Below are 18,998 nucleotides of genomic sequence, written 5' to 3'. Positions count from 1 at the left end.
GGGTGAGGGTCAAAATATGCATATTCACCTGAAGTCAGCCTGCTAACAGCGATGACTGTTCCTCCCATGACTAGCAAAGCATAGCGAACGTCTGAAGCCAAACACTGTAATCCCTGTTCAAGGCTCGGAAAGTGATCTGTACCATCAAATGTGCCGTAATGAGCAAACTGAGACATGTCGACTTGATACTCGTGTGTGCGGCTGGTAACAACTGAGGGAAGTTCATCGCAGGCTAGAAACACACTGTTCACAAACCTCAGTCTTGCATCTGAATAGACGGCATGGCCTTTGTCCAACACACGGTTTAGATCTGCTCTGGTAATAAATTCATCCTCGTGTAAGAATGACAGGAAAACCAAGCTGTTAGCCATGCATTGCTGATTCCGGTACTTTCCATACCTAGGAGCGGCCTGGCTTCGGGAAGCACAGACGCTACTCACTCGTGGACTTTCACTGTTTGTAACCTGTACATGAGACTGTCCTGGAGCTTGTCCATCATGCTGTGTTTGTACAGTTAGCTGGGGTTTAGTCTGGATTACCTGCATAACTTCAGGCTCTGGGACAGACACTGAGGGAACACTTCTTTTTACCACATCTGCATAAGACACTGTGGCTGTCTCTCCATCATGCTGTGTTTGTACAGTTAGCTGGGGTTTAGTCTGGATTACCTGCATAACTTCAGGCTCTGGGACAGACACTGAGGGAACACTTCTCTTTACCACATCTGCATAAGACACTGTGGCTGTCTGAACACTGCTCTGCACTTCTGTGCTGGGAAAAGCTGAAACACACACCTTTACCTGCTCACTGCTCTGAGAAACATTCACCTGTTCTTTCTGCTTTTGCCATCTAAGCTTCTGGGACTGCGACCTTTGACTTTTTCTTGGCATTTTGCTGAAGTACAATCTGGAACTTATATGTGGTTATACACAAATATAAACAAAACTGAACCTTGAAACACAGAAAAACTTATAACTCCTTAAGTTACTGTTAAATCTGAGAAATGTACTATTATACTATAAAATGTTTTTATGAATATATGAATAGATGTTAAAAAGCTGATTTGTACTCCAAACTCAAAAAATAAAGGAAATTCAAAGTTCTCTGGAAACAATTTGGTCCGTTTTATTGTACCTCTTTTAGAAACGGGGTTTCTTCAGCTGGATGTTCTGCAGCAGTCAGGAAACAGGAAGTCTGGGTCCTCAGGCACTTCTCGATGACAATACTGACTGAATACTTACACTGAGTGACAAAATGGGTTTGTCCTTAAATAATAATACTATAAACTTGCAGTCAAATGTTATAGCCAATGAAACAGACTAACAGACTGGATCTGATTTATTATTTATCTGAATGTATTACAAAATAACCAGATTATCTTATTACAAATAAACTTATAAAAAGGTGATATTTTATACAATTGATCAAAGTAACCCAAACTAGCAGTCCAAACTAAAGTCTAATGCAAAATTAAAATGACAAATGTAGGGCTGTGTAAGTAGTTTCTACTATAAGTTCTACTGTACTGTAATTCTACTACTGTATATTCAACTTGTAATTTAAAGCAAAATGACTGAATGTGAGAGAGCTTAATGACAGGAAAGAAAGAGCAGTGAGAGCAGAGATCTCTCAGAATTCTGTAACAGATAGATCAAGTTCTGGAAACTTGGATTTCTGAAAATTGGATTCTGAAAGGATTCTCAAAACTTGGATTCTCAAATTAGATAGAGCAGTAGAGATAGAGGGATACAAGATAGAATGGCTTTCAAATTAGATAGAGCGGTAGAGATAGAGGGATACAAGATAGAATGGCTTTCAAATTAGATAGAGCAGTAGGGATAGAGGGATACAAGATAGAATGGCTTTCAAATTAGATAGAGTTGGGAGAGTGATAGGATAGACAGAATTGCTTATAATGATAGAGAGAGAGAGGATCTTCTGCAGCAGGTCACCTGTAAGACACAAAAGGCATGGAATTAGTCATATTTCCAACATGCTTGGATTTACCATATTCTTCAGACTATATGGCACACCTAAAATCCTGTCATTATCTCAAAAACATACAATGTGCCTAGCGTATCGATTCTGGTTATGCTTACTGACCTCAAACGGGATTTCTGTGGTACACAGCGCTCAAAATTCTGTCAAATATTTTAGTAAGACTTCGTAAGCTACAAAGCTGCGCTGCTTGATGTATTGTCAGAGCATTATGGCTACCATAGTCAGGACCCTCGCAGAGTAATTCGTACGGTGCTTCAACATATTATGGTGTGTGTACAAGGACCTGGCACGTGCTAAGAGACATGCTTAAGAAGCAGATTTCAAACTGATCAACCCATGAAGAGTTTGATGGATTTGTGGATGAGGAATGAACTGAAAAAGTGAGTGTATTGTTCTGTATTTTATGTGTTACAACTGAACAGTGTTGAGAGTTGTTTGTGAATGACTTGAATAAAGTTTGACTTATCTGACTGTTTGTTTGGCTTAATCTGCCTTAAAAACAGGCTTGTTTATTGACATTATGCCTTATAATCTCAAAAATACAATACATGTAGGGCTTTAAATACTAAAGACTTCTACAGTAAATTATTGGACTGAACAGAATGACAATGTTTAACAAATGATGGTGGAACTGTTATAAGGACATTTTTACATTCTATTAAAACAATAAACTAAGTCTATAAACTCAAACTAAGACGTGCTGCTACAGTAACTTACTGTAAATATTAAATGGTCCAACAAAACCAACACACTGAGGTTACAGCAGACAGTTTCAGGTCACTCTGTATGAATTTTGGCAAAATGAGAAATTTGGAGACAGCTAGTTTCTACATATTTCAGTCACATTTGGGGCATGTTTGATACACAGCAATAAGCACTACACTAAATCTATAATAAACTTATCATAGCTGATATAAAGGCCTAATTAGCAAAATTTAGTATGATGATCATTTCTTTGTAGATCATTTCATGATAAAAAGAACAGAAGTGAGTGCTGTATCTGAGCTGTTGCATGTAAGATCTTTGCTGGACATTCCCACATTTCTTAAACAAACAAACATGACTTTCAGACACAGTTCATCTTTTGTAAATTAGGGCAGGATTATTTTCAAAAAACAGCCTTGATAAAAATATCAGGCCACTATAAGATGTCTTATGTTTATGTTTTCATCCCACCTATATTTTGCAAGTCATTATGACAAATTACAAAAAGCAGTTTTTAGGCAGTGATTTAAGGGAAGAAGCTTTTGAAATCCACAATGCCCTACCACCAGTGGTCTCAAACTCTGGTCCTTAAGGCCTGGTGTCCAGAAACTTTTCTATGTGTCCCTGTTGCAACACACCTGAATAACATTAGTAGGTCATTAGCAAAACTCTACAGAACGTGACTGCATGCTGAGGTGGTAATTCAGCCATTTGATTCATGTTATAGCAGCTCATGAGTGAATGAACATGATGCAATGAAAGTACTTTTAGAAGTACATTTTTCCAAACACTTAAATTACTTAAATTTGAACAGTCTTCGGGGATGCCACTTCAACACAGTCAAATTCTATACTCTCACTAATGACCTACAAATGTTATTCAGGTGTTTTGTAACAGGGACACGTGAAAAAGCTTCAGGACACCGGCCCTTGAAGAGTGGAGTTTGAGACCCCTGCCCTATGTGAATATTTAATTGTCCCTAAACTGCTAGTCGTGAGCTGCTCTAATGTGAAACAAACACATATAGTTCTGTAAAGGTTTACAAAGAGATTTCTAAGGATCTGGAGACCCCATAAAACAAAAACGCTCCCAGATATTGTAGCTGAACAGGCAAAAACAAGTTGCCTAATAATATCTCGATGATAACCAAGAGCTGTGCTGACTAACTGCACTAAACTGAATCATCTATAGTGAGAGAAAAACACCAGCATTAAAGTCAAACATGGTGCTGTTACTGTGATGTCCCAGAGTTCCTTTACTACTTCAGGACCTACATCAACTCATCAGGTCCTGGGCTTAAGTTTAATCACACTTAGGATCTGAAGCACACAAGCAAGTCCAATTGAATGAATGAAACAAAACACTTGGTGTAAACGAATCAGTCTGGACTTTAATGAAATTAAGATACTTGGTATGACTTGAAAACCCTATCCATCCATCCATCCATCCATTCGCTTCCGCTTATCCTTTTCAGGGGGCACTGGAGCCTATCCCACCTGTCATAGGGCGAGAGGCAGGGTACACCCTGGACAGGTCGCCAGTCTGTCGCAGGGCCAACACACAGGGACAGACAACCATTCGCACTCACATTCATTCGCAGATACACACCTAGTGACAATTTGGATTATTCAATTAACCTATCCCCACAAGCTGCATGTCTTTGGACGGTGGGAGGAAGCCGGAGTACCCGGAGGGAACCCACGCAAACACCGGGAGAACATGCAAACTCCACATAGAAAGACCCCGGCCTGATGTTGGAATTAAACTCAGGACCTTCTTGCTGTGCGGCAACAGTGCTAACCACCGTGGTACTTGGTATGACTTGAAAACCCTATATTGGGCCTTAATTAAGACTTTTTTCTTTTCTTTTTTTGCCTGTCCTGTTTGGATCTAATTAAGACAATTCTGAAATTATAGTGGACCAAAATCAACCAGTGATGTAAACCAGTCATTACCAGTTACTGTAAATGCTTGATGGTAATTGTTGCTAGCAGGGCATCCACAGCTGGGTATTAGAGACCAATATGTTTTTACATTAGACCAGGTTGTTCTGGTTCAAAAATGAAATCATCACTTTAAAACTGCTTTTTGTATTTATCCAGGTCATCCTTGTTAGATGATTTGAAACATGTGAAAAAAAGCATAAACAAAATAAATCTGCAAGGAAGAAAGACCTTTCTCAGCACTGTACTGCAGACAAAACCTATACTTACCAGACTTGCGACGATCAGATCAGTATCCTAGAGAAAGGAAACAACACATCAGATCACTGTTTAATGACTTACACTGTTGAACCTCTTCACACACAATCCAATTTACTGTGACATGAAATAACTAGTAAGATCCTCAATTTCTTCAAGCCTTTATGAACTCACTGTAGTCTAAAGAGGACAAACTTTAGTTACAGAGTCTCACATGACGATAACATGTGTAATAAAGGCATGCATACTACAGAAGTGCAAAGAAGAGGCACCAATATTTGTTGGTACAGATTATGGCTTTTTAGCTCCATCATTTTCTATCACAAGTCAGTGCTTAATAAAGTGTGGAAAAACCACAACTGTTAGAATCAACGGAAAACCTCATTAGGTTTTAGTTCTGATCTGAATATGTAAATCCTAAAATACATGTAAATTCTGACATGTTATAGTAACAACAGTGGCACGCCATTTTTGCAATTAATTTCTTAAAAATTATAATAAAAAGTCCTTCCATTGTACCTGTTGGCAGGAATCTTTTTGTATTTTGCAATATTTCCCTTTTATATATAATTTTCAAACACATTGTATCAAGCAACTTATTAAGAAACTGATTTAAACTTAGTGTACATAAATTACACACAGGCTTTAACATACACAACATTGCCTACTCACAACTCTGGTTCTCTTAGTCTTTTATTATTGCTTAAATGTTTAACGTACCACTTCTGTTCACTCAGGCAAAAATACTTCTATAGTGGTCTGACTTTAATGTAATACATAAGCAGAATATGAGTGAAGATATAAATCAACAACTGTGGTGCTCTTAAGTGTTTAAGCTACCACTTACACTAACTCACCTAAAATGCGTTCATAGTTATGTCTGCTAGGTAAATCCATAAACAAACGGAGAACATGAACAACTGTATAAAAACAGTTGTTTGTGTTCAAACATAAAAATCAGACACAAATGGCCTGTTAAACTTCAGGGACAGTCAGAGGTCATGTGTGGGGCCTTTGCTGCTACAAGGTATAAATTCTGACCATTTGTTTTTGCCCATCAGTAAATGGTAATGTCACAAAAACCAAACTACGTTAGGTAAGTTGCTAAACATGTTACACAGTGACAATGTCATATTACTGCAGTTACAATTGCTGCTTACTTACCAGCAAAGGCAAAACCGAAGTTCTGTTTCACTCTGTAACAAAAGAACAAAAATACAGAATCAGACAACTGAAATCAGCATCAGAGTCAATACTGCATCACAATCTGTAGTGGGAAAAAAAATCTGTTAAATTCTTTGTTTACAACAGCTTTACTATAAACACCCCATCTTCTCTTTCTGCACCTTATTAAAGATTTCTGTCTTTATTAAGGTGATGTGTCGTTTTATCCATCTGCAATTCCACAGAAATTCCTCATGAACGTAAAGCTCTAATACTTTGGTGCTATTACATAACACAGCAGATACCACAAGCAATGATTTGCTCGCACTGCACACTTGATCAAATGATAACATCACAGTTTCAAAGCGTGCAACAATCACAAATAATACTTGATACTATAAATGCTTGATGGTAGTTCTTCGTATCAGGGCTTCCACAGCTGGGTATTAGAGACCAGCATGTTCTCACATTAGAACAGATAGCTCTGGTTTGGTTTTCTCTGCTTCATACGTGAAATCATCACTTTAAAATGCTTTTTTGTATTTATTCATATCATCCCTGTTAGATGATTTGAAACATGTGACAAAAAAGCATGAACAAAATAAATCTGCAAGGAAGAAAGACTTTTCCCAGCACTGTACCTCAGAATAAATGAACTCACTTTAGTCTAAAGAGGGCAAAATTTAATTGCAGAGTCTCAAATGGCCTTAACATGTGTAATAAAAACAATAATTACTACAGAAATGCTTTGATAAGCCTTTAAAATTAGACATAAATGGCCTATTAAACTTCAGGGACATTTTTAGGGACACTCAGAGATCTAGTGTGGGGGGGGGGGGGGCTTTACTGCTTATAAATCCTAAATGTGTTTTTGCCCATGAGCAAATGGCAAGATATCACAAAAAGCCAAACTATTGTATGTAAATTGCTAAAAATGTTACACAATCCCAATTTCATATTGCTTCAGTTACAATCACTGTTTACTTACCAGCAAAGGCAAAACCAAGCTTTATTTCACTCTGTGTAACAAAAGACAAAGAACAAAAATACAGGATCAGAAAACTCAAATCAGCATCAATACTGCATCACTCTCTGTTGTCAAAAAGATTCACTAAACTTCTTTGTTTACTACAGCTGGAATACAAACAACAACTCTCCTCTGTTTTCTTTGGTCTACATCTCATTTAAGATTGCAAAACACTCATACATGAAAAACTGCACGACATATTTTTAAGGCTTTAATATTTGAGGTGGTCTGCATTCAAATTCTACTTCCTAAAATATTACCAACTGCACATAGTATCATAGTAAATATGCTGTAGTTTTAAAATAAATATCTATGTACCATACTAATAATAATATACTGCCATATTTTATTTATGTGAAGGTGGGCTGTTGTTTATTTCATTAATTTCCCACAAAGTGAGAATTTAAACTGTGCTGCAGATTTAGGTTGGCACAAACAAGCCTTTGTTAAACAGTTCTTAAAAATTAAAGTCTACATATTAGGAGTTCTTATTATTCTTGGGCTATGTCCACACGTACACAGGTACTTTTGAAAATGGAGATTTTTCTATGCGTTTGCACCTTTCGTCCACACTTAAACGGCGTTTTCGGTCACTGAAAAACTAAAAACGTTTGCCAGAATATTTTCGAAAACTCCGTTTTTGCATTTATGTGTGGACAGGGAAACGGAGAAAACGCAGCGCCTTTTTTGACGTCACACTGTGCGCCACGTTATTGTTTCGGTGAAATGCATTTCTACAATACGGTTACTGTTAATTGTTCTCTCTGCAGTGTTTAAATGCTTACATATGCGCACACAGTTACTGTCCCCCCACAGATATGACTCGGTTCTGCTTCTATGCCCCATCTTTGTTTACCATTTCCCACCGAGGCTTCTAGACTTCTGATTGGCCAACATTTCTACACGGTTAGGAATATAGCGCCACCTGCTGCTTTGGCATGTTCCTAGCAGCGTTCTCCTTCATTTCTGCATTTATGTGTGGACGGGATTGTTTTTTAAAACAGAAACGGAAAATCTTCGTTTTCAAAAATACCCGTGTATGTGGGGACATAGCCTATGTTTAATCCTCAGTTTCTCCCCCCCTCCTTTGTCTTAATTAACCCACAAGACCTGCACACACGTGACTCTTTTTCTCCCGTGTTCGGTCAGAGGCGGTAAAATGGCTCCTTTGATCTTGCCGACAGCTGACACTGAATCTAAGATGGCGGTTCGTTAAAAACTTTACAGCATAAAGAATGAGGCTGTTTTAACCAACTGATTTGTGAAGAGAACTAACTGCACCTTATGTAACAGACTGACAAACACACCAAATGTAATTAATAAAACAACACAATAACCGTGGTTCACAGTCAAATTTTCATTTCACACTGGGCTCAAAGGAGCGCTAGGCATTAGCATCGGGTTGTTAGCTCATCAAACACTCCTTTTACATACAAAAATGACAAAGTTTCACTAAGAAAAAGCAACCACCGTGTTACTCTAATATGAGTTATACCTCGGTTGGCTTTATAAATCACTAAAAGAACTCGTTAAATCGCACAAACAGACTATAAACATTTAGGAGAGAAGAGGAGAAGCAGAGCAGCAGCACTCACCCAGAGCGGACTCAGCGAAGTGTGCGGAAAGGCGGATGTCCGGCAGTCAGGTAAAAGATGAGGCGTTCATGGGTAATAGGAAATTCCAGTATTACACATAATGGGCATTGTAAACATCAAAAATGTAGGTGATTTTAAATATTCTATACAATATTTATTTGCTACAGAAAAAACTCGCAGAACTTTAAATCTATAACTTGAATAAATATTATTAGAAGGCTCTACTCCTGAACACCAACACCAAAGAGCTGAGTTCACCAGACCTGAAAAAAAAAACAACAACAACCAGTCCAGGACAGTCAGTCTGCAAAGATGTTTTAAAGACAAATATATATATATAAACATTATCCATTAAGGATTCCCCTCAAAACAAATGACTATAATTTCCTAACCGTAAGGGCTAGAACGGTCACTGCACCGTTTTGTTCAGAAGAGATGGGGGAATCTTCAAGTGTTGACAATTTATCATTAAAATGTGAATTTTTAGAGATATATGACATGGATGACTTGTTGACATAGAAGCCACGAATTCCCCAATATGCAAATAGTATGATTAAGCATAAATACTACATTTAGTAGAAATACTATGTTTTAGCACAAATAGTATAAAAAGCAGAAATACTGTAATTTAGCAGAAATACTATATTAGGCACAAATTCTATGAAAAGCAGAAATAGTATGATTTAGCAGAATAGTAATATATAGAAATAGTATGATTAAGCATAAATACTACATTTAGTAGAAATACTATGTTTTAGCACAAATCCTATAAAAAGCAGAAATACTATAATTTAGCAGAAATACTATATTAAAATTAAAAATGCAAAAGACAATAAATGTCCCTAAGGACCTCTGAAGGTTAAACACAAATCCTATAAAAAGCAGAAATACTATATTAGGCACAAACAGTATAAAAAGCAGAAATACTATAATTTAGCAGAAATACTATGTTAGGCACAAATAGTATAAAAAGCAGAAATACAATTATATAGCAGAAATGCTGTATTTAGAAAGAAAAATATAACATAGTAGAAATAGTATGATTTGGCAGAAATACTATATTTAGCACATATAATGTAACATGACAGAAATTCCTCCAATTAGTAGTAATACTTTAACATAACACAAATGTTATGATTTGGCACAAAAATCATGATTTGGCAAAAATACTATGATTTAGCAGAAATACTATGATTGAGCAGAAGTACTAAGATGTAGTAAAAGTACTTTGATTGAACAGAAATACAATTATGGAGGAGTAATACTTTAAAATGGGAGAAATATTGATACACACACACACACATACACAGAGCCTAAAGGGAAGAGTATTTGTGCCATGGAGTGTTAACAAGAATGTGAGGTCCATATTATCAAAAGCTGGTAAAATCATAAAAGTTTGCAGAATTGTAATAAATGATGAATATGAATTACTGGTCTGTGACAGTGTATTAATTTGTAGGGAAAAAAAACATGTTGACCAAGGTGGAATCGAACCCACGATCTTTGGCTTGCAGAGCCGTGTCATTACCAACTGCGCCACTGGGAAAGAGAGCGGCCGCTTTGGAAAAACAGGCTGATGAGGAGTCAGAATTAGATCGCGGTGAGAGGCGAAAAACACCGTTTTTTGGAGTTACAAAACGTTGTGTAACTCAAAAACTAGGTGGACTAGAAGCATAATTCTTCTACTGGCTGAATCAGCGGACTTTGGTGTACTTTGACTGCGATTTTCATTGCTCTCTGTACATCTGTCGCTGAGATATGACGAGAGAGGAAACGGGAGACCTCAGATATGATTGGCTGGCTGGGAGGCCGTGCAGGCTGTGATCTGTATACTTGAATGTCTGAGTCCTCACAGAGGATTGGCTGCCTGGGGACCTGGCAGAAATATATAGAAATAGTATGATTAAGCATAAATTCTATAAAAAGCAGAAATAGTATATTAAGCACAAATCCTATAAAAAGCAGAAATAGTATATTAAGCACAAATCCTATAAAAAGCAGAACTAGTATATTAAGCAGAAATCTTATGAAATAGCAGAAATTGTATGATTTAGCACAATAGTAATAAGTTAAACAGAAAAATTGGAAAAGCAAAATGGACAGCTGAAAAAATGCTGAACATGCTGAGGGTCCCTCAAATATACTTGTTAAATGAAAAAAATCGGCAAAAAAATATAACAGCCACACAATCACAAATATGGACACATAAGGAAACACACATGCACAGAGAGACACACACAAGATCCAATTCAGTCAACCAGTCTAAATATATTGATTTTGAATCTTACAATGAGATCATCCCATTAAAAGGCTCGCTCGCTCTCTCTCTCTCTCTCTCTCTCTCCCTCTCTCTGTCACATCACACACACACACACACACACACACACACACACACACACACACACACACACACACACACACACACGGAGAGAGAAGTAAGTTTCTAGGTCAGCCTGGGAGCTGCTGAATTTGAATCCACCAATCAGAGAGCCTGTGCACTTTTTCCCTCCAAAACAGGTGCATCTATTTACACACGCAGCACAGAGAGGCACAGGATTATTGCAGTCTATTTCTCATAGTGACGACTCCCCTCAAACAAATGACCATAATTTCCTAACTGTAGGGGCTAGAACAGTCATTCTTACACCGTTTTGATCAGAAGAGATAGGGGAATCTTCAAGTGTTGACAATTTATCATGAAAATGTGAATTTTTAGAGATATATGACATGGATGACTTATTGACTTAGAAGCCACGAATTCCCCAATATGCAAATTTGAATGCCTGAGGCCACATATATGATTGGCTGCCTGGGAAGCCGTGCAGGCCCTGATTTGTGAATTTGAATTCCTCAGCCCTAAGATATGATTGGCTGGCTTAGAAGCCATGAAGGCCCCAATATGCAAATTTGAATGCCTCAGGACACATATATGATTGGCTGGGAAGCCGTACAGGCCCTGATTTGAAAATTTGAATTTCTCAGTCCTCACAGAGGATTGGCTGCCTGGGGACCTGGCAGAAATATATAGAAATACTATGATTAAGCATAAATACTACATTTAGTAGAAATACTATGTTTTAGCACAAATACTATAAAAAGCAGAAATACTATAATTTAGCAGAAATACTATATTAAGCACAAATCCTATAAAAAGCAGAAATATTATAATTTAGCACAAATAGTATAAAAAGCAGAAATACTATAATTTAGCAGAAATAATATGTTAGGCACAAATCCTATAAAAAGAACAAATACTATAATTTAGCAGAAATACTATATTAGGCACAAATCTTATGAAAAGCAGAAATAGTATGATTTAACAGAAATACTGTATTTAGCACAAGTACCGAAAAGTACCAGAAATACTATGATTTAGCCGAATAGTAATAACTTACAAAATTACAAATATGGAGGCATATTGAAACACAAATGCACAGAAGGACACACAAACACAGGCTCTAATCCAGTCAACCAGTCTAACTATATTCAATTTAAATCCTACAATGACATGCTGCCAAATAAGGGCAGGGTCCTCTCTCTCCCACTAAACACACACACACACACACACACACACACACACACACACACACACACACAGACACACACAGAGGGAGAGAGCTGCCGAATTTAAATCCACCAATCAGAGTGGCTGTTTACATTTTCCCGCCAAAACAGGTGCATCTTTTTACACACGCAGCACAGAGAGGCACAGGATTATTGCAGCCTATTTCTCATAGTGAGGACTCCCCACAAACAAATGACCATAATTTCCTAACCGTAGGGGCTAGAACGGTCATTCTTAAACCGTTTTGTTCAGAAGAGATGGGGAAATCTTCCAGTGTTAACAATTTATCATTAAAATGTGAATTTTTAGAGATATACGACATGGATGACTTGTTGACTTAGAAGCCACGAATTCCCCAATATGCAAATTTGAATGCCTGGAGCCCACATACATGATTGGATGGCTGGGAAGCCGTGCAGGCCCTGATTTGTGGATTTGAATTCCTCAGCCCTCAGATATGATTGGCTGGCTTAGAAGCCATGAAGGCCCCAATATGCAAATTTGAATGCCTCAGGACACATATATGATTGGCTGGGAAACCGTGCAGGCCCTGATTTGAAAATTTGAATGTCTAAGTCCTCACAGAGGATTGGCTGCCTGGGGACCTGGCAGAAATATATAGAAATACTATGATTAAGCATAAATACTACATTTAGTAGAAATACTATGTTTTAGCACAAATACTATAAAAAGCAGAAATACTATAATTTAGCAGAAATACTATATTAAGCACAAATCCTATAAAAAGCAGAAATAGGATGATTAAGCATAAACACTACATTTAGTAGAAATACTATGTTTGAGCAAAAATCCTATAAAAAGCAGAAATACTATATTAGGCACAAATCCCATAAAAAGCAGAAATAGTATGATTAAGCATAAATACTACATTTAGTAGAAATACTATGTTTTAGCACAAATACTATAAAAAGCAGAAATACTGTAATTTAGCAGAAATACTATATTCGGCACAAATCTTATAAAATAGCAGAAATAGTATGATTTAGCACAATAGTAATAAGTTAAACAGAAAAATTGGAAAAGCAAAATGGACAGCTGAAAAAATGCTGAACATGCTGAGGGTCCCTCAAATATACTTGTTAAATGAAAAAATCAGCAAAAAAATGCACAGGGAGAGAGAAGTAAGTTTCTAGGTCAGCCTGGGAGCTGCTGAATTTGAATCCACCAATCAGAGAGCCTGTGTACTTTTTCCCGCCAAAACATGTGCCTCTTTTTACACACGCAGCACAGAGAGGCACAGGATTATTGCAGCCTATTTCTCATAGTGAGGACTCCCCTCAAACAAATGACCATAATTTCCAAACCGTAGGGGCTAGAGCGGTCATTCTTACACCGTTTTGTTCAGAAGAGATGGGGGAATCTTCCAGTGTTTACAATTTATCATTAAAATATGAATTATTAAAGATATTTGACTTCTAATGCACCATAACTGAGTAGAGCAAAGCAAAAACTGCCTTGACTTGCCCTCAAACAACGCTTTGTAACTCGAAATCTATTTGGAGTATCGATATCATTCTTTCACCGTAAGAGACAGTAGGCTTTGGTGAACAGTCATGGAAATTTTCAGGTCTCTGTGGAAATCCAACAAAAAGTTATGACGAGAGAAAAAAGTGGTTCATTTCCACAGTTTGAAATCTGAAGAAATCTGAGCGAAGGACGAATTTCCTACCCTCAAACAAGTCCAACTCATTTCAGAACGGTAATAGGTGAGAAAGAAATTCTTGAATTGTGAGCGTCAGGGGTGTCTGAAGATATTCGGGGACAAGCCTCATGTCTTAACTTTGCTTCGTTAAGGAGATATGACGATTCGAATATGCCTCTCATTACAGAAATCCAGCAGTGATTTTGAACAAGCTCTCCATTGACTTTATATGGAGAGTTTTCTGACATTGTGTTGGTCTGAGGAGATTTGCGAAAATTCTATAAATCCCACAACAATGATAGTGACATTTCCTGAAAGCCAGCAAAAATACCTACGTTTTGATGTATAATTTGTGGAAGTTGAGTGAAAATTGAGCAAGTAGCAAACAGTTGTTCGGACATGAAGAGAAGACTGCAAAACCTTCAGTGACACACTGGAAGCCAAGAGCATAGCAACCATAACAACGCATGTATTTTGTGAAAAATCACAATTTTGCAACTCAAAACTTTAAGAGGCATAAAAGTAAAACAGTAAAAGATTTGAAAAAGCTGAATCATACCTGAATAGCCCAATAATTTGTGAACATTTTAAAATTTGAATGGTTGTTCTAGGTGAAAATATGAGGAAGTAGTTAAATTTCAAAAACAAGCAAATTTTAGCAGAATTGCAGAAGTTTTCCATTCATTTCAATGGGACAAATTAAAGGAAAAAAGCTTAATATTTTAAAAAGTATAATAGCAAAAAATACCAAAAGTCATAGCGCACATTAGCAGAAATAGCAGAATAGTTTAAAATTTGAACGGTGAAAATCGGCTGAAAATTGTGGAAGTAGTTAAGTGCCAAAAAGTGTACGGAAGCAACTAGAATAATAAAGAATAAAGAGAAACAGGAACTCAATAGTGTGGATGCTTAAAGCATCCACACAACTAGAAAGCGAAAATTTCTGAAGAAATTTTAAGTGTGCCTATGCCGCCGCTAATCAGTATAGTTTGCCATTCAAACGGCTACAGAGAGCAAAACTCACCGGAGCAGCCATTCTCCACCATGAACTATGGTAAAACCAAACACCGCTCGCGCCTCACAGATGACAGCTTACAGTTTTGTGTAAAGATGAGGTGACTTCGTACAGCCCCAATTTGTAGACGCTGTGCGCAGAGGTTCATAAGCAGACCCGACAATGTTTGCATGAACACACTTTGAAGCATTACGTTATGGACCACTTTTCACACATAGTTGCTGTACCCACACAGCCGGCTGTAGCTTTTCATCTCATAGCCCGACACATACACACACACACAAAAAAAAAAAAAAGCAGAGAGAGCACAGACTTTACACCTGAGAGGCGTGATTGCAGATGCCGCTGAGGTGGGTCCACCTCCCCTGCAGCGGCACTGCAGACCACGCCCTGCCACACACATCAAACACGTAAAATAAATATTTATGCACTTTTCATTCACTTTTTGTTTTTTGTTATTTTTACACAGTGTTCTGAATGATTAACAATGGTCTACAGCCAATCTTGTGTATTATTATACAAACTTTGGTTGTAAGATTCAGATAACTATTTAATAAAAGCTAAATATTTTATATGAGAGTAAGAAAGAAAAGTATATCTTTGTCTCATACTCTCAGACAATACATGAACCTCTCAAACAAAATATTTGCTCGGCTTAAATGACAAACCGCTATTTTACACAGTGGAACACTTATTTTTAAACAAAACCAATGCAGTTCGCCACTGACAGTGCTTACCTTTGCACATCACAGTAAACACTGAACCAAGATGGCGCCCACGCGAACGAGAAATCTGAACTACGGTGTCCTGCAGAGGACAAATGGTCAAAATTGCTAAAATTTACAACATATATGCAGCTCAACAGCGACACCTTGTGACTTATTCCAGTCACTACCTTACATATACATAACGTCTTACCTGACATTCAGTTCACCGGACACTCATACTGAATCACCAGCCCATATAAATGAAAAATAAGTCCAGCAGCCAACCAAGAGTCATCACGAAAGACTAGGGGTGACACGACAGCGTGAGCGGGCCTGGGTGTCAGCCAGCCCGACCTGGGTGGCAGCCAAGCCGCGCTAGCCAGCTAGCCGCCATGCGGCGGTGAAACGAGAGCGTGAGCCGGCCTGGGTATCAGTCAGCCCGGCCTAGGTGTCAGCCAAGCCGCCCTAGCCAGCTAGCTGCCATGCGGCGCTAGCAGTAACATCGTGAGAGATATGGGACTTCTTGATAAAATATGGGACTTCTTGATAAAACGAGCAGATATTTGAAGTTTACACCCCTACATTCTCGCCTGAAAATAGGGGAGGCTGTCATAAAGTTCAAAATCAGTAACTTAGCGCGCACAGCTGTATAGAAACTCCGTCGTGCTAGCTAGCACGCAGTACAGTTATTGTAACTGTCAGCACAACGAAAATAAACTACACCTAAACTCGGTTTATATCTGACCCAAATAGAGTGCAGTTAATAACGTCTTACCTGAAATTCATTTCACCAGCCGCCTGCTTCTCCTGCATTGGGTTTCCCTTATCCACGATTGAGCTCCGCGTTAGCCACCACCGGTCGATCGGTGTTTCTTTCCCCGCATACGAGGGGAAGAGACATATACCGGTGGCTAACGCGGAGCTAGCTAGCCACCGGTATATGAACAACTCAGTTATTTTTTCCACATCGACCAGCATCATCGGCCCATATAAACGAAAAATAAGTCCAGCTAAGACAAAGACTGTTTGCGGAGCGATCGGGGGTGAAAGGAGTTAGAGACGCCTCACTGAAAGCCAAGCCTGGGTGCTTTTGAGCGAAGCCGAGCTAGCTAGCCGGCTGGCCAAACTAGCTAGCCGGCTAGCAGCAACATCGTGAGAAATCTGTTGCTAATATGGGATGTTTTGACAAAACGAGCAGATATTTGACGTTTACACACCTACATTCTCACCTGAAAACCGGTCGATCGGCGGCCGCCTCACATGTTTCTTTCCCCACATATGAGGGGAAAGAGACACATACCGGTGGCTAGCTAGCTCCGCGTTAGCCACCACCAAACAACTCAGTTAGTTTTTCCTCATCGACCAGCATCATCGGCCCATATAAACGAAAAATAAGTCCAGTGTGAAACAGTCGCTTGGCGAGCGATCGGGTGGTTTAGCGAGTGTCAGCCTCTTAAGTTTAAGACAAGCCCGGCTGCTTTTTAAGCGACGCGGCGCTAGCTACCCAGCTAGCGTCAGTACACAGGAACTACTTCCGGTAGTTATACAAAATAAAAGCGTCCACAGGGACACAGCGGCCGCCTCGCATTACTCCCGACATACCACTAGAGTGAGCCAGCACACCACAAATGAAGTTTTCTTGTTCTCCATTCATTTCAATGGGAAAAACCTTGCATTAAAATATTCATATTTAAAAAACTATAGAAGTAATAAACACCAAAAGTCATAGCAACTCATTCCAGCTCCAGCCGCACACAATGATATATCATATGTGAACCTTGTCTCAAAACTGTGGGGCGAGTTAAGGTCCAAAATTTCAGGCGGAAAAAGAATAATAATAATAATAATAATAATAAATCCGAGCAATAGTAATAAGTGTGCCTTCGCATAGGCACACTTAATAATAATAATAAATCCGAGCAATAGTAATAAGTGTGCCTTCGCATAGGCACACTTAATAAATCCGAGCAATAGTAATAAGTGTGCCTTCGCATAGGCACACTTAATAATACAAACAGCATTTAGAATATTTCATTCAATTCAGTTTAGTTCAGTTTTATTTATATAGCGATTAGGTGACCCTGAACCCCACTGCAGAAAGCGTTTCTTCTTCACTCACCCTTTTTTCAATCTCTGTGTTTCTGTACACCACTTTGCATTTAATCATTAGTTATTATTCATCTCTGGCTCTCCTCCATGTTGTTTCTTCTTTCCAGTCTCCCTCTCCTCACAGATGGCTGCCCCTCCTTTAACCTGGCTCCACTGGAGGTTTTTTCCTGTTTAAAAGGGAGTTTTTCCTTCCCACTGTTGCCAAGTGCTTGCTCATAGGGAGTCATCTGATTGTTGGGATTTTCTCTCTATTGTTGTAAAGGTTTATCTTACACTATAAAGCATCTTGAGGCAACTGTTGTTGTGATTTAGTGATATATAAATAAAAAAAGTGAATTGAATTGAAGAAAGATAGTATATTACATGTGGACATGTTTAGGGAATCTTAATGTGTTAATGGGCAACAAAGACAGCAGACTTGCATTTGAATAATTTAGGTATAACAGTTACTTTGCCACCTAAATATACACCTACAGTGCTGGACTTTTTAAAGGTCCATTTCACCCAAATGACCAATACCCTACCCATCTCTGTTTCTGTTCATCCTACCTCTCCCTCAGTGTCACTGCAACTTCTGTTTGAAAAATGGCAGCCATGTAAGTTTGTCACCAGGAACTCTTTTCACATTACTCCTGGTTGTTTGACCTATTGTTCACAAAACTATAATAATTGGTGCAGCTTTTAGCTGACCTGAATGGCTACATCGATCGATATTATCCACGCTAGTTACCACATAAGTTTTCTTTCTTTTTTTCTTGCCCCTTTTGCTAACCTTGAATTCACTATCCTTATTCATTTTTAACAAGGGAAACAGCCATTAAAAAATATTTCAACTGCTGAAAAAAAGACGTGACAGTTCAGATATCTAAAAACGAGCTAGGCGTGGAAGGAAACTATTGTTTAAATGCATTTTAAGGGGAATTTCCTTTCATAATTAAGCTGTCAGGGTTGTTATGTTGTATCATTATGTGGTTGCTCAGAGATATACACCAATCAATAATAATCTTTTTGTAGTAAAATTAGTTACAATTACACAATAAATGTCATCTTCTAAAAAACATTACCCATTATTGGAAGTGAAATAAAAACGCTAATTATCATCCATTTCTACTAGAATTATCATATGTGAGAAAATGAGTGTTTACAGCTATTCCAAAGCAGAACAATTGCTTAATTAAAGTAGCAGGTGTTTAAACCTACCTGACTGTTTTAGAGAACCATAAGAAGAAAACAAAGAGAAGTAATT

The 18,998-nt window shown here is 38.1% G+C and overlaps 2 long non-coding RNA genes across 2 annotated transcripts in view; both read right to left on the bottom strand.

The window, feature by feature from the left end:
• The window catches only part of LOC145432206 (uncharacterized), a 48,216-nt gene extending 30,616 nt beyond the window's left edge, over window positions 1–17,600 (bottom strand). The window contains exon 1 of the long non-coding RNA XR_013912484.1: window positions 15,998–17,600. This is a non-coding gene — a long non-coding RNA (uncharacterized LOC145432206). The remainder of the gene's footprint in view (window positions 1–15,997) is intronic.
• On the bottom strand, window positions 1,739–7,693 carry LOC145432203 (uncharacterized). The gene is made up of 4 exons (XR_013912481.1): window positions 7,060–7,693; window positions 6,072–6,103; window positions 4,920–4,946; window positions 1,739–1,952 (listed from the first exon to the last, which is right to left on the bottom strand). It is a non-coding gene; the product is annotated as an uncharacterized LOC145432203 (long non-coding RNA).
• Window positions 17,601–18,998: the final 1,398 nt, after the last annotated feature.

This window comes from Astatotilapia calliptera, chromosome 12 (genome assembly GCF_964374335.1).
Source record: "Astatotilapia calliptera chromosome 12, fAstCal68.1, whole genome shotgun sequence".
NCBI classification, from domain to species: domain Eukaryota; kingdom Metazoa; phylum Chordata; class Actinopteri; order Cichliformes; family Cichlidae; genus Astatotilapia; species Astatotilapia calliptera.
This window is presented reverse-complemented; position numbering and strand designations above follow the sequence as displayed.